The sequence below is a fragment of the Excalfactoria chinensis genome, chromosome 1 (genome assembly GCF_039878825.1).
Source record: "Excalfactoria chinensis isolate bCotChi1 chromosome 1, bCotChi1.hap2, whole genome shotgun sequence".
Classification (NCBI taxonomy): Eukaryota; Metazoa; Chordata; class Aves; order Galliformes; family Phasianidae; genus Excalfactoria; species Excalfactoria chinensis.
Window position 1 is genome coordinate 131736499 of NC_092825.1, and position 11189 is coordinate 131747687.

Below are 11189 nucleotides of genomic sequence, written 5' to 3' on the forward strand. Positions count from 1 at the left end.
ACACTGCTAGAGATGTCACATGGGCCCTCACTCTGCTGCTTCGTCTGCTCTGTGCCTCAACCCAGTGCGTGGTGCTGCTGTTCTTCCTGCACTCCTCTCACCAGAGCTGGCTTCCTACTGCCACTGCCACATCAGAAAAGTCATGCTGAGGCAGAAGGAGCTGCTTTGCCTTTTTCTTTCCAGGTTCCCATTTGTGCTGTTCCTCCTCTTGCAGCTGTCTTAGGGTAAGGTTTCATGTGATGACATGAGCCAGCATAACAGCCCGTTGCTGCTAGGCAGGGCCGGCTCCCTCCCCATCTCCTTCCATCATCTCTGCTGGTTACACCACCTGTTGGGTTCCTCTGACAGCCATTCCGGGAGGTAACTGGGCACAGGAGAGGTTCTAGAAGGTACTGGCCGTACAAAGCAAGTGATGGGCCAGCATAATCAGCAGCAGGGGCCAGGACCAGCTGTGGGCAGCTCTGCTGGCTCAGCTGTGTGTGGGCCTCCATATCAGCTCTCTGCTTTTTGCAAGTGCATTTCTCTCTCCATGCAAAACTGTTGCACCTTTGGATCGTCAGGCTCCTCCAGATGCTGCAAGTTCAGTCACGCAAATAGAAAACTCTCCTCCAAATAGAAAAAGAAAGGAGTCTGTTCTGCACCTTTGAAAAGTACTTATTCTTACAAGTAAAATAACTCTGTGCTTGGGGATCCCTTTGAAAAGAGAGACCAACCCAGCTATTTTTAATCCAAGTTAAACCTATGCAGGCACTGGCATATCCCTTCTTATAGGGAGAGTCATTCTATCCAGATTTACTCATCCCGTTACTATCTGTTCCATTCAACCTACACATTTCCTTATGCAACCCTTCAGTGGTGTCAGAAAACTTCAGTGCTGAATCACAGAATTTCCCAAGCTGGAAGGAACACATAAGGATAATCACATCCAACTCCTGGCTGCACAGAGGACTACCCAAAATACGTTGCAGTGGTGAAGATGGTGATATAGCAAGCCCTGTTGGAGAAGAAAAATGATTGGCTTTCCAACACTGTGGGGAGAAGTGTTGTCACATTTGATAGCTCATTTACTGCAAATGGTATCTTAATAAAAGCATGTTTCACGATATGTTAATCTTAATTCAAGCATCTAATTATTAAGACTGATGTAACACACCTGGAAACACAGAATGGTAATTACTTTTCCTAGTGCCACTAGTTCAGAGTGTTCTGAAATGAACGGTGATGTGGAAGAATATGTCAGAATACGTTCACAATTCCCAGTGAGATAATGCCATCCATCCCAATGTCCCCTAGGAAGTGGTCACATATACCGTAATATATCCAAACGTACTCAGGATTTGCAATCCAGAAGGAATTAGTAACATTTTCTAGTCTGAGTAGGCTGGATGGAGTTACAAGGTTAGTGTTTGAGCTGGATTTTAAGTGGATCCTGTAGTACTTTGTGGTGTGGCCCATTCTTGTCAATCAGCACTCAAAGGCTATCAAAATAAAAACCCAACAAAGTTGATTGTGATGGAATTACCTCTTCAGAAACCTTTGGGAGGAAAATTATCACGTTAGCAAAGCACAATCATTCCAAAACACCTAGGAAATGAAATCCTATAGGATATTGACATTAGAAGAAGTTTCTGATGACTGAAAGCTCAGCTCTGATCTCTGAAGATTTATTTAGCCAGACTTGACATTCAGGCCCAGAAGGCCGTGCCAAGTCGTGCAAAAGCCCAAGACTTCCTTTTCAGTCAGCCATTCCTACATTACAAGCGCACAAATGCCATTCTAGGCTGACCTAGAAAGAATTACATGACACTAATATTGTAACACGAGTCCATCTCCAGGAGCAGCCGCACAGTTGGGGTTTTGTCTGCGAGCGCTCAGCTCCAAGCGGCTCCTCGCTCACCTCCCAGGTGGGATGAGGAGAGAGAGAGAAAGGCAATATGAGAACTTGTGGGATGAGGGGAAGACATTTTACTAATAGAGCAAAAGCAGGGCATGCAAGCAAAGCCAGACAAGGAATTAACTCACCAGCGCTAAGAAAACTGGGTACATCGTGAACAGCAGTTTCTTCACCATCACTCCCAACAACCCTGGCTTCCTTCTTTCCTTCATCTTTCCCCACATTTTTTATTGCTGAGCAGAACACAATATGGTTTGAAATATCCCTTTGGCCATCCTGGGTCAGCTGCCCTGGCTTAGTACCCTCTGGCAGGGCAGCATGAGGAGTAGAGAAGTCCTTGGTCTGTGCAACACTGCTCTGCAACAACTAAAGCACTGGTGTGCTAGCACCACTGTTTTCAACAGAAATCCTAAACCTAACTCTATCCCAGGAAAAACCACGACGGTCTGATTTGTCACATTTCTAAAGCTGAGGTTCAGAAGTCACAGCGCAGCAGTTTGTTAGCACTGGTGTGCAAAAGCTAGCTGACATAAGGCAGGAAAACCCAAAGCTGTGGTATTTCAGCTGTCTCTGGGGCTTCAAGTACAGCTACAAACAAGGACAAGGGAAAATGTTTGAGGGAAATACTTTGAATGCATCGCAGTCGATATTGGATATCCATGTCAGTGAGGTCAGACCATTAACCATCACCGCTTCACAGGGTATTACAAACACTTCTCAGACACATGCATGGTCCAAATCCTTTAGTGGTAAAAACCAACCTGATCAGATTTGAGGAGAGGATAAATAAACCATCTCTGGTGTGTCGCTCTCCATCAGACTTCTGGTGGGGCCACAGGCTGCCTCCACCCCTCTCCCCCCCACCCTCCCTTGGCTGGGTAGAGCCAAGCAGCAGCTGCACAGAGCCTACAGATGAAGGCAGTGCATACGACAGGCCAAGCTCAGCATCCTACTAGGACTCCCACTGCTTGTGGCAGAGGCACCCATTTATTTTCTCTTTGAGCATCAAGTGTATTCTTCTCAGACGAGGAAAATCAGCAAAGAAAAAGGAAAAAGGTTTTTGTCAGATGAATTATTTCTCCTCTGGTCATTACCTGGCATTACTAGCTCTTACATTTAGAAGGTAACTCCATGAAAGCATGTCAGCTGCTCTTGATGGCCTCCGACACCCATGCTGATTGCCACGCAGTGCTCCTATGCCCCAAGCCACTTGTCCTGCAATTTGCTCTTTCTGAAAGGAACACCACCACCTCCCAGCGCACTGCAAGACCAGCTCATTATCAGACCAGACACGACATGGGAGTTAAACAGCTTAATTTGATCAAAGCAAAGCATTCAGCAAGTATGAAGTGCTATCGTGCCTACAAAAAAGGCAGAAAGCAGACTGCTTTAGCGGTGTTCTCCTTAGCTGTTCTTCCTGCTTGGCAGAGCATTACTTCTAATAACTTCTTTTAGCAAGGGATCCTGCTCCCACCTTTCTGATTCCATTTGCACTGGGAAATGTTCTGGTTGCTCTTGAAACGTCAAAGCATGCAGCTCTACAGGGGTAAGCACCTCTGCATCATGCTGATGTTTAACCATTCCCTGCACTACTTTAATGTCCATGGGAGAATGCTAATAACTCACTGTTAAATGCGGGCCGTTTGAGTAAGGAGACCTTAATGTGCCAGTTTTTGCTCATCTGTTTACCCCTTCTCTCAAGGGCCAAGCACTTTGCGGCCATCATCATCACACACACACAAGGAGCCCTCCGGGACAGCACTTTTTGGTTTCTCTTTCTGGAGGCAGTAGTTTGCAACAGGAACTTTCCTCTGAGCTGCATAAAAGCGTGCAACTCACACACACTAAAACGCCTGACTTCTGATACGGTTCTGTGCCCACCATCCGTGTGATGCTCTCAGTATCTCAGGGCCGCACATGACTGCTGGTACAGAGGTGCCAGACCCCACAGGCTGTGTGCCAGCAGGGCTCGCTTACAGCACGCCAGCATTAAAGTTCTGTGGGAGAAGTGTGCTTCAGGAGGAAATGGGAAATGTCAGATGGTTACTGTTGCAATTAGACTCATGGTTCTCCCTTGGTAATTCTTACAGTTTTCTTCTTCTGAAGTTGGTGCAATTATGGGCTAGCAAATTCAATGCTAACATAATATAAGGCAAGTAAACTACAACAGCAAAAAAGTAAAACTATATTCATATTTAAAGGTTTTTTTTGTCCTTGCACACTAATCATTCTTGCTGGAGGGATCAAAATTTACAAAGGAGCAGATCTCTGTCATACCAAGACTGCAGCTTGGTGTCAAGTTCTGCAGCCTATGGATTAGGCTGTGTGACAGGGAAAAGGCAAGAAAGAGAAGGAGGGGATGAGATGGTCTGTCTGTGGGGTGGAAGGCACAGGGCTAAGAGCAGCTTCTGTGTTCTCTTAGCAGCTTCATCCCAGTGGAAAGAAGCTCAAGAAACCCCCTATGCTCTAAGTGCTCCTTTCAACGCTGGGCAGGTGAGGCCAGGGGTGGACCAGAGCTGTGCTTGCTGCACTGCACACCAGCCAGCTCCAGGAGCAGTGAGGTCTGGGAACAAGCAGCACATGATGTGTGTGAAACAGGAAAGGCAGATATGCTTGGGGCTGGAGGCACCCGGAGCTCCTGCTTAATGAGCAGTTGGCCTTCATGGCCTGTGCTGAGTGAGAAGCTGGAGAAATAGGACCATTCTTCTGATCCTTTGGTGCCTGTGTACAGCACTGGTGCCACTATGGAGCTGCTGCTTCAGCCTCCAGCAGGGCTGGAAGAGATGAGCTACCTCGTGGGGGTTTCACTGCAGGAGGGGAACAGGGTCCCCACCAGACTGGTCTCTGAAGCAGGAGCAGGAGTTGGGAAAGCCAATGATTTGGAGGAAAGTCTCCATTGCAACACTGAGGCTTGGCATGCAAGGCCATGAGGCTATTGCAAGGCTTTTGAGGAAACCACGGGAAGCCACATCCAACGTGCATGGCAAGCAATGCAAGGCATAATGCCACCAGCAAAGAGGAAGGTAGAAGCTTCACACCCTTTAGTTTTGCAGCTGATGGGCACCAAGGTGCTGCTGAAGGCAATGACTTGTTACCCTTGCAGAACAGGGTGAGCAGGCCTGGGAACACAGAGGTCTCCTGGCTCGCACAGCCTGGCCTCCCAGCCCAAGGCCTGGCCTCAGCCCTGTGTGTTTGGTATCCCTCTGCCAGGCCTTCCCTATGCCCCACTGTACTGGTGAGTAGGGACTGCCCAGCAGGGTGATAGTCCACAGAGTAGGAGCCATATGTTTCAGAACAGCGAACCACCTGCTGTTCTGGTTGGTTTAGGGGCTTTCCTCAGTGATTTTTTTGATGGTTTTCAAATAAAAGCCACAGCCTCTCCCTGTTAAAATGATATGTCTCCTCACACATATAGTAATTTCTCAAACGCAACACGTTTACACCAGATCCATCTTCATTTCAGGCAGGTTACAGGAAAACGCTGGGCTTGCTGCAGCCAGGGGTAGCCCTCTCTCTTCCCTAATGATGCTGTATGGTTTGAGAGGAAGGCTATAAGGCTCCCGCAGCGTCTCTCAGCACAGCACTGCACAGCCTGCTGTCTGCAAAGCAGCAGGAGCACTCCTCCCTCCTGCAGACTCAGACCATTCCTCCTTGCAGATCTGGTGAGCCAGCACCAGCTCTTTCCCCACAAGCATTTATTAAGAGCCTTCAGTTTTTAGAAAGAATCAGGCAGCGTGTAGTTTTCTAATAACTGATGTCGCTTTATAACTAATAACTGATGAAGCATGGGCATCTTCTGATGTGGATCAGCCATCTTCTGATGGTCAGGCCGACAGACATCCTGTGCTTTTACGATTTTCCCCTGGGTAGCACCTACTGCCTATGGAGAAGACTTTGAAGACTACTGATGTGCCCATGAAGGAGATGAAGGTGCTGTTTTTCATCCTAAAGGATGCACATGAAATAGACACTAATGTTTCCTCAGGCAGATAAAACCCATGTGCACAATTTGTAGGGGATGCATCAGGTGCTGGAAATATCAGGAAATATCCCAGAGTGCAACCAGGTAGCAGCGTCTCATTTGGTGGCCAGGACTGCCATGGAGATGAGCTTCATATCTACCTACAAGAAACACACTGAGGCCCTAGAGTGTGTCCAGAGAAGGACAACAATGCTGTGAGGGGTCTGGAGCACAAGGCTTATGGGGAGTGGTTGAGGAACTGGGATTGTTCAGTCTGGAGAAGAAGAGGCTCCAGGGATACCTTATCACTCTCCACAGCTGCCTTAAGGGAGCATGTGACGAGGTGGGGGTTGGTCTCTTCTCCCACGTAACAGTGATAGGACAGGAAGGAATGGCTCTTGGGGAGGTTCAGGTTGGATATTAGGGAAAATTTCTTTGCCAAAAGAGTGGTGAGGCACCGGAACGGGCTGCCCAGGGAGGTGGTGGGGTCACTATCCCTAGAGGTGTTCAAGAAACGTTTAGATGTTGTACCGAGGGCTGTGATTTACTGGGGAATATAGGTGGTATGTGTATGGTTGGACTGGATGACCTTGGAGGTCTTTACCAGCCTTGATGATTCTATGATTCTAAGCCTTATCACTGGGACCTCGCTAGCAGCCATCTGGATGCTAAAAGCTAAAGGGAGATTAGAGAGGGTGAGAGGATAAAGAGCACAATACATTTCCATGTTTCCCATGTGGGCAAGCAACTATGACTACAGAGTGTGATGCAGAGCCTGAACTGTTGGACAGCTAAAACACATGACACGGAGTCATAGCAAGCTGCCAGGAACCTCACAAGATGCAATTGTTGCTGTAACCCTGTGAAGCAGGCCTAGGTCATACTCAGTTTAATCACAAGAAAGAAAAGGTTAAACAAAAAAGTCAATTGCAGAAACGCTTATCTTCAAGAAGACAAATCATATATAACAAAGTACATGCATTAAAAGGCACTACGAAAAGTATGTTCAAGGTGGGGCTTCACCAACGGGAAATACAGTGGGAGGATCATCTTCACTCGGTGGGACCGTCACTTCTAATGCAAGTGGGAATATCACCTCTATATGTGTTGTGACTTACAGTATTCAAAGTATTTCTAAGGATATAATGTAGGACATAGGACAAAAAAAAAGCACCCCATTAGTAGTGAGGTGAGAGGATTTGTTGGTCAGATAAAACTATTCAGTTATCTGAACTAAACCCAACCACAGAGAATGGCAGAAGGATGTCATAGTACCGGGAGCTGGAAAATGAATTTGGGTGGAAGCAGGCAGGGTAATTCACATGGGGAAAACAATCCTAACAACACAAGTAGACATAACGATGGGCTCTCTCTTCTCTGTCACTACATAAGAGAGATGTTATGGTGTTTTTGAGCAGTTCTTTGCAAACACTGGTGCAGTGCTAAGCAGTAAAGAAACCGTTGGTAATTACTAGGAAAGGAACAGAGAATAAAATAAGGTACATCATTATGCTGTGAATTTATGATACATCCTCTTTTCATGTGCTGTCATCTCATCTCAAAAGGTTGTGGTAGAAATGAAAAACAGATACAGAGAATAATCAGGATTTGCTGTATAGGTCTGCTTCATATGAAGTGCTAAACAGAATATGATTCCTCTCCTTGGATAATAGATGGCTGAGGAGAAATATGAGATAGCTCTACAAAATTGTGTGCTGCATAAGAAAATTTATTCACTGTTTCTCACAGTACCCGGGGTCACCGAATAAAAGAGTCGGAGAACAAGATTAAAACAAATACGAGCACTTCTGCACTCAGCGGGTGCTGAAATGGTGGAGCTCATTGTCAGAGGATGTTATAGAAGTGGAAACCCTAATTCCTTTAGCGTGAGATTGTCAGAGGTCAGAAGGTTTTATCAGGGAAAATATGAAATTGGATGACTGTCCATGAGTCAGACTCAGTTCATCTGTTTCTTTTTTATTGATAAATAAAATTTTTATTGAAAAAATAAATGTAGGCAGGAGAAGAAGAGGAGAGGAGAGGAGAGGAGAGGAGAGGAGAGGAGAGGAGAGGAGAGGAGAGGAGAGGAGAGGAGAGGAGAGGAGAGGAGAGGAGAGGAGAGGAGAGGAGAGGAGAGGAGAGGAGAGGAGAGGAGAGGAGAGGAGAGGAGAGGAGAGGAGAGGAGAGGAGAGGAGAGGAGAGGAGAGGAGAGGAGAGGAGAGAAAGATAAAAAGGGATTTCAGGGATTTCAGAGCACAATTACGTGAGAAGAAGCAACGAAGAGTCTGGGTGACCTGGGGCTCATGATGAGAAGAAGCAGTGACTGCATTTGGCTCCTGGCTCCCTGCAGAGCCATGGCAAGGATGAGAAGGCTGTCTGAGGCACCCACTGCAGCACATGCATCCCTGGTGCTTAGTTTGATGATTCTGATTTATAAATGGTGCTGCTCAGTCCTTCCTACCCATAGCTGTGGCCCGGAGCCACAGAGATGCTGGTTAAGGCCTCCAGTGCCCCGCATGGTCTGTAGTGCACTCATCAGGCTCCTGAAACCTGGACCCAGAGCTGCCATCAAGTGCCATCTTAGTCAGTGCCTTGTTCTGCTTTGTGTAGGAGCCAAGGAACAAGCATAAAGCGTCTCACTTCTCTATCCCTGTGCAGTATGGCCTGGCTCCCTAAGGAAAGCCTTACACTTCCGAGTTAATTGGTATAGATGTTTCTAAAGTTTGGTACTACAAATCAAGCAAGAAATTTATTTCAGAGAGTGGGAACCCCTACTTTCTCTCCCTCTCCAGCCAATTTCAACTGCTCCGCTCTACAAGTTTCTCTTCTTTTCAATTACAGTTCTCCTGTGGTAGTAAATAAATTTGTTTCAAGCACACGCGTTTCTCTTCAATTACGGTACCCTCGCAAGTAATCCAATTTCTTTTAAGTCTTCAGTTCACATCCAACTTTCTTTCCAACAAATGTATATATCAGGTAGCAGAAATACCTCCTGGGCTCTGTCCTTACACTGAGGTTTTGCAAGGTGTTTTTTGTCTCCATTACCTCTGAACTGATTGAAAACTCTTCCCAGGTTCAGCAAGGGGTGCACAGACCAAGGGACTCATAGGATAACTGTGCCTTAATCCAGCTGCAAGAGTGTTGAGAACTCAAGAGTGTGTCAGAACTCCGGACTTATAGTTGTGGAAATGCATTCACTTTAACCTGCAGCAATAGACTCAGCAGTGGAACCCTTGGAAGGCTCCATCATTAGCTGCTGCAAACTGGTGCTTCTCTCCTTTTTATTTTCACAGAGCATTAGCAGACATGCAGCATAGGGCTGTGAATGCATGTGAGAGGTAGATGGCTGATCAAAGGAGATGGAGGTTGAGGACTGCCCTGTTACTGAGGCTGGGACAATTTGTGCAGCCCCAGAAAATGTTGCTCCAGGACCCACCAAAGGCATCAAACGAGGAGGCAGGGAAATCTGCCCCTACGCTTACTCTGATCTGTGAATGAACATGGGGCTTCAAATCGAAGCGACCATTTGGGAACCCTCTACATGTGCCATAATGAATATTCAAAAACTGAAATGTTGGCCAAAAAAAAAAAAAAAAGTGCTTAACTTCATAATAATAGGGAGCTCATCTAAGCTGCCAACGTAAGAATAAGGGGTTCAGATAGATGAATGATTTGTGGTTCACACCTAGCATACCACTTATGTGGCTGGATTCTGGCAGAATAAATTAAGCTGACTGCATTAGCAACCCAATGAACAGGGAACAATATGTTCCTGATGCTTTGCCACCTGTCAGCGGATGGGTAGAGCAGTCAGTAATCTATGAAGACCCCCAGAGAGCTTTCTTTTGACTTTGTTCACTCTGTAGAATCACAGAATCACAGAATGGCCTGGGTTGGAAGGGACCTCAAGGATCATCAAGATCCATCCCTCCTGCTGCATGAAGGTCTGCCAACCTCCCCCATTTAATACTAGACCAGGTTGCCCAGGGCCTCATCCAACCTGGCCTTGAACACCTCCAGGAACAGGGCATCCACAGCCTCTCTGGGCAGCCTGTGCCAGAACCTCACCACTCTCATAGTAAAGAATTTATTCCCTGATATCCAACTTAAATCTTCCCTCCTTCAACTTAAAACCATCTCCTCTTGAACCATAGAATGTTGTTGTTTGGAAAAGGTTAGAAAAGACCTCTAAGATCATCCAGTCCAACCATCCACCTATCACCAATATTTTCCACTACAAAACGTCTCTCGGTTCAACATCCAAACATTTCTTCAACACCTCCAGAGTTGCTGACTCCACCATCTCCCTGGCCAGCCCATTCCAGCACATGACCAATCTCTTGTTGAAGAAATTGTTGAAGAAACATGAATCTGGCACAGCTTGAGGCCATCCCCTCTAGTCCCATCACTTGTTACACGGGAGCAGAGGCCAATTCCCACCTCACCACAACCTCACATTTAATCATGGCAGCAAAAAAAAGGATAATCCAGCCTTTCATAAGATCCATATAGGAGTTATGCAAGTGATGGCCTGAAGTTGCCTTATCACTACTGCTTGCATCTGGGGTCAGGCTGAGCACTCACACCTCGCCTTTCCCACCCTGCTAGACATATTGGCTGCAGTGCCTTTAGTGGAGAGTCAGTGCTGACTCCTGGTGGCCGTGGGAAGTGGATGTCCACATTCACTCTCATTGTGCCATTAAAACAGGAAGAGTAACTCTATTTTCATTCTCCTCATCTAATTGGAGTTCATTTCCTTCTGGATGTGGCTTTTATTTGCACCCCACTAACAGCATCCGTTTTTATTTCCTTAGTCTGTATCTGATGAGATTATGCCTTTTTATCTCCCCCATTCACTGCAGTTGTAGTTCATTCAGCAGATCCCTAATTCGATAGCTCCATTCTGGGATCTGACCACAGCATTTGCTCTGCCTCTTTCCTTACCAAGAGTTGTTCTCTTCACTTCTAAACCGTGCAGAGAAGCCCATATGTTCCCATAGTCCATGTACTACAAAGCACAGCAAATTACTGCTTGAAAAGAGCTCTTTGTGGTCCTCCTTGCCGCGATGCCATTCCTGTTGACAATACAAAGTAGTCTTGTGGAGAAGTTTCTCAAGAGGGCTCCAGCGCTGCTGCTGTGCGCAGTGGCAATAGAAGTGCAACCAGAGATTGACTCAACCAGTGCGTGCCACATGCGGAGTTCTGCAAGACAAAGCCTCCCACCTTTTACATGCTGCACAAGGTACGTGCTGAGCAGCACTCCCCTCCCCACAATGCGCAATGATTAAAATCCTTTGAAGATACCTACATGCTCCAAACCCCTCCTCTAACCCT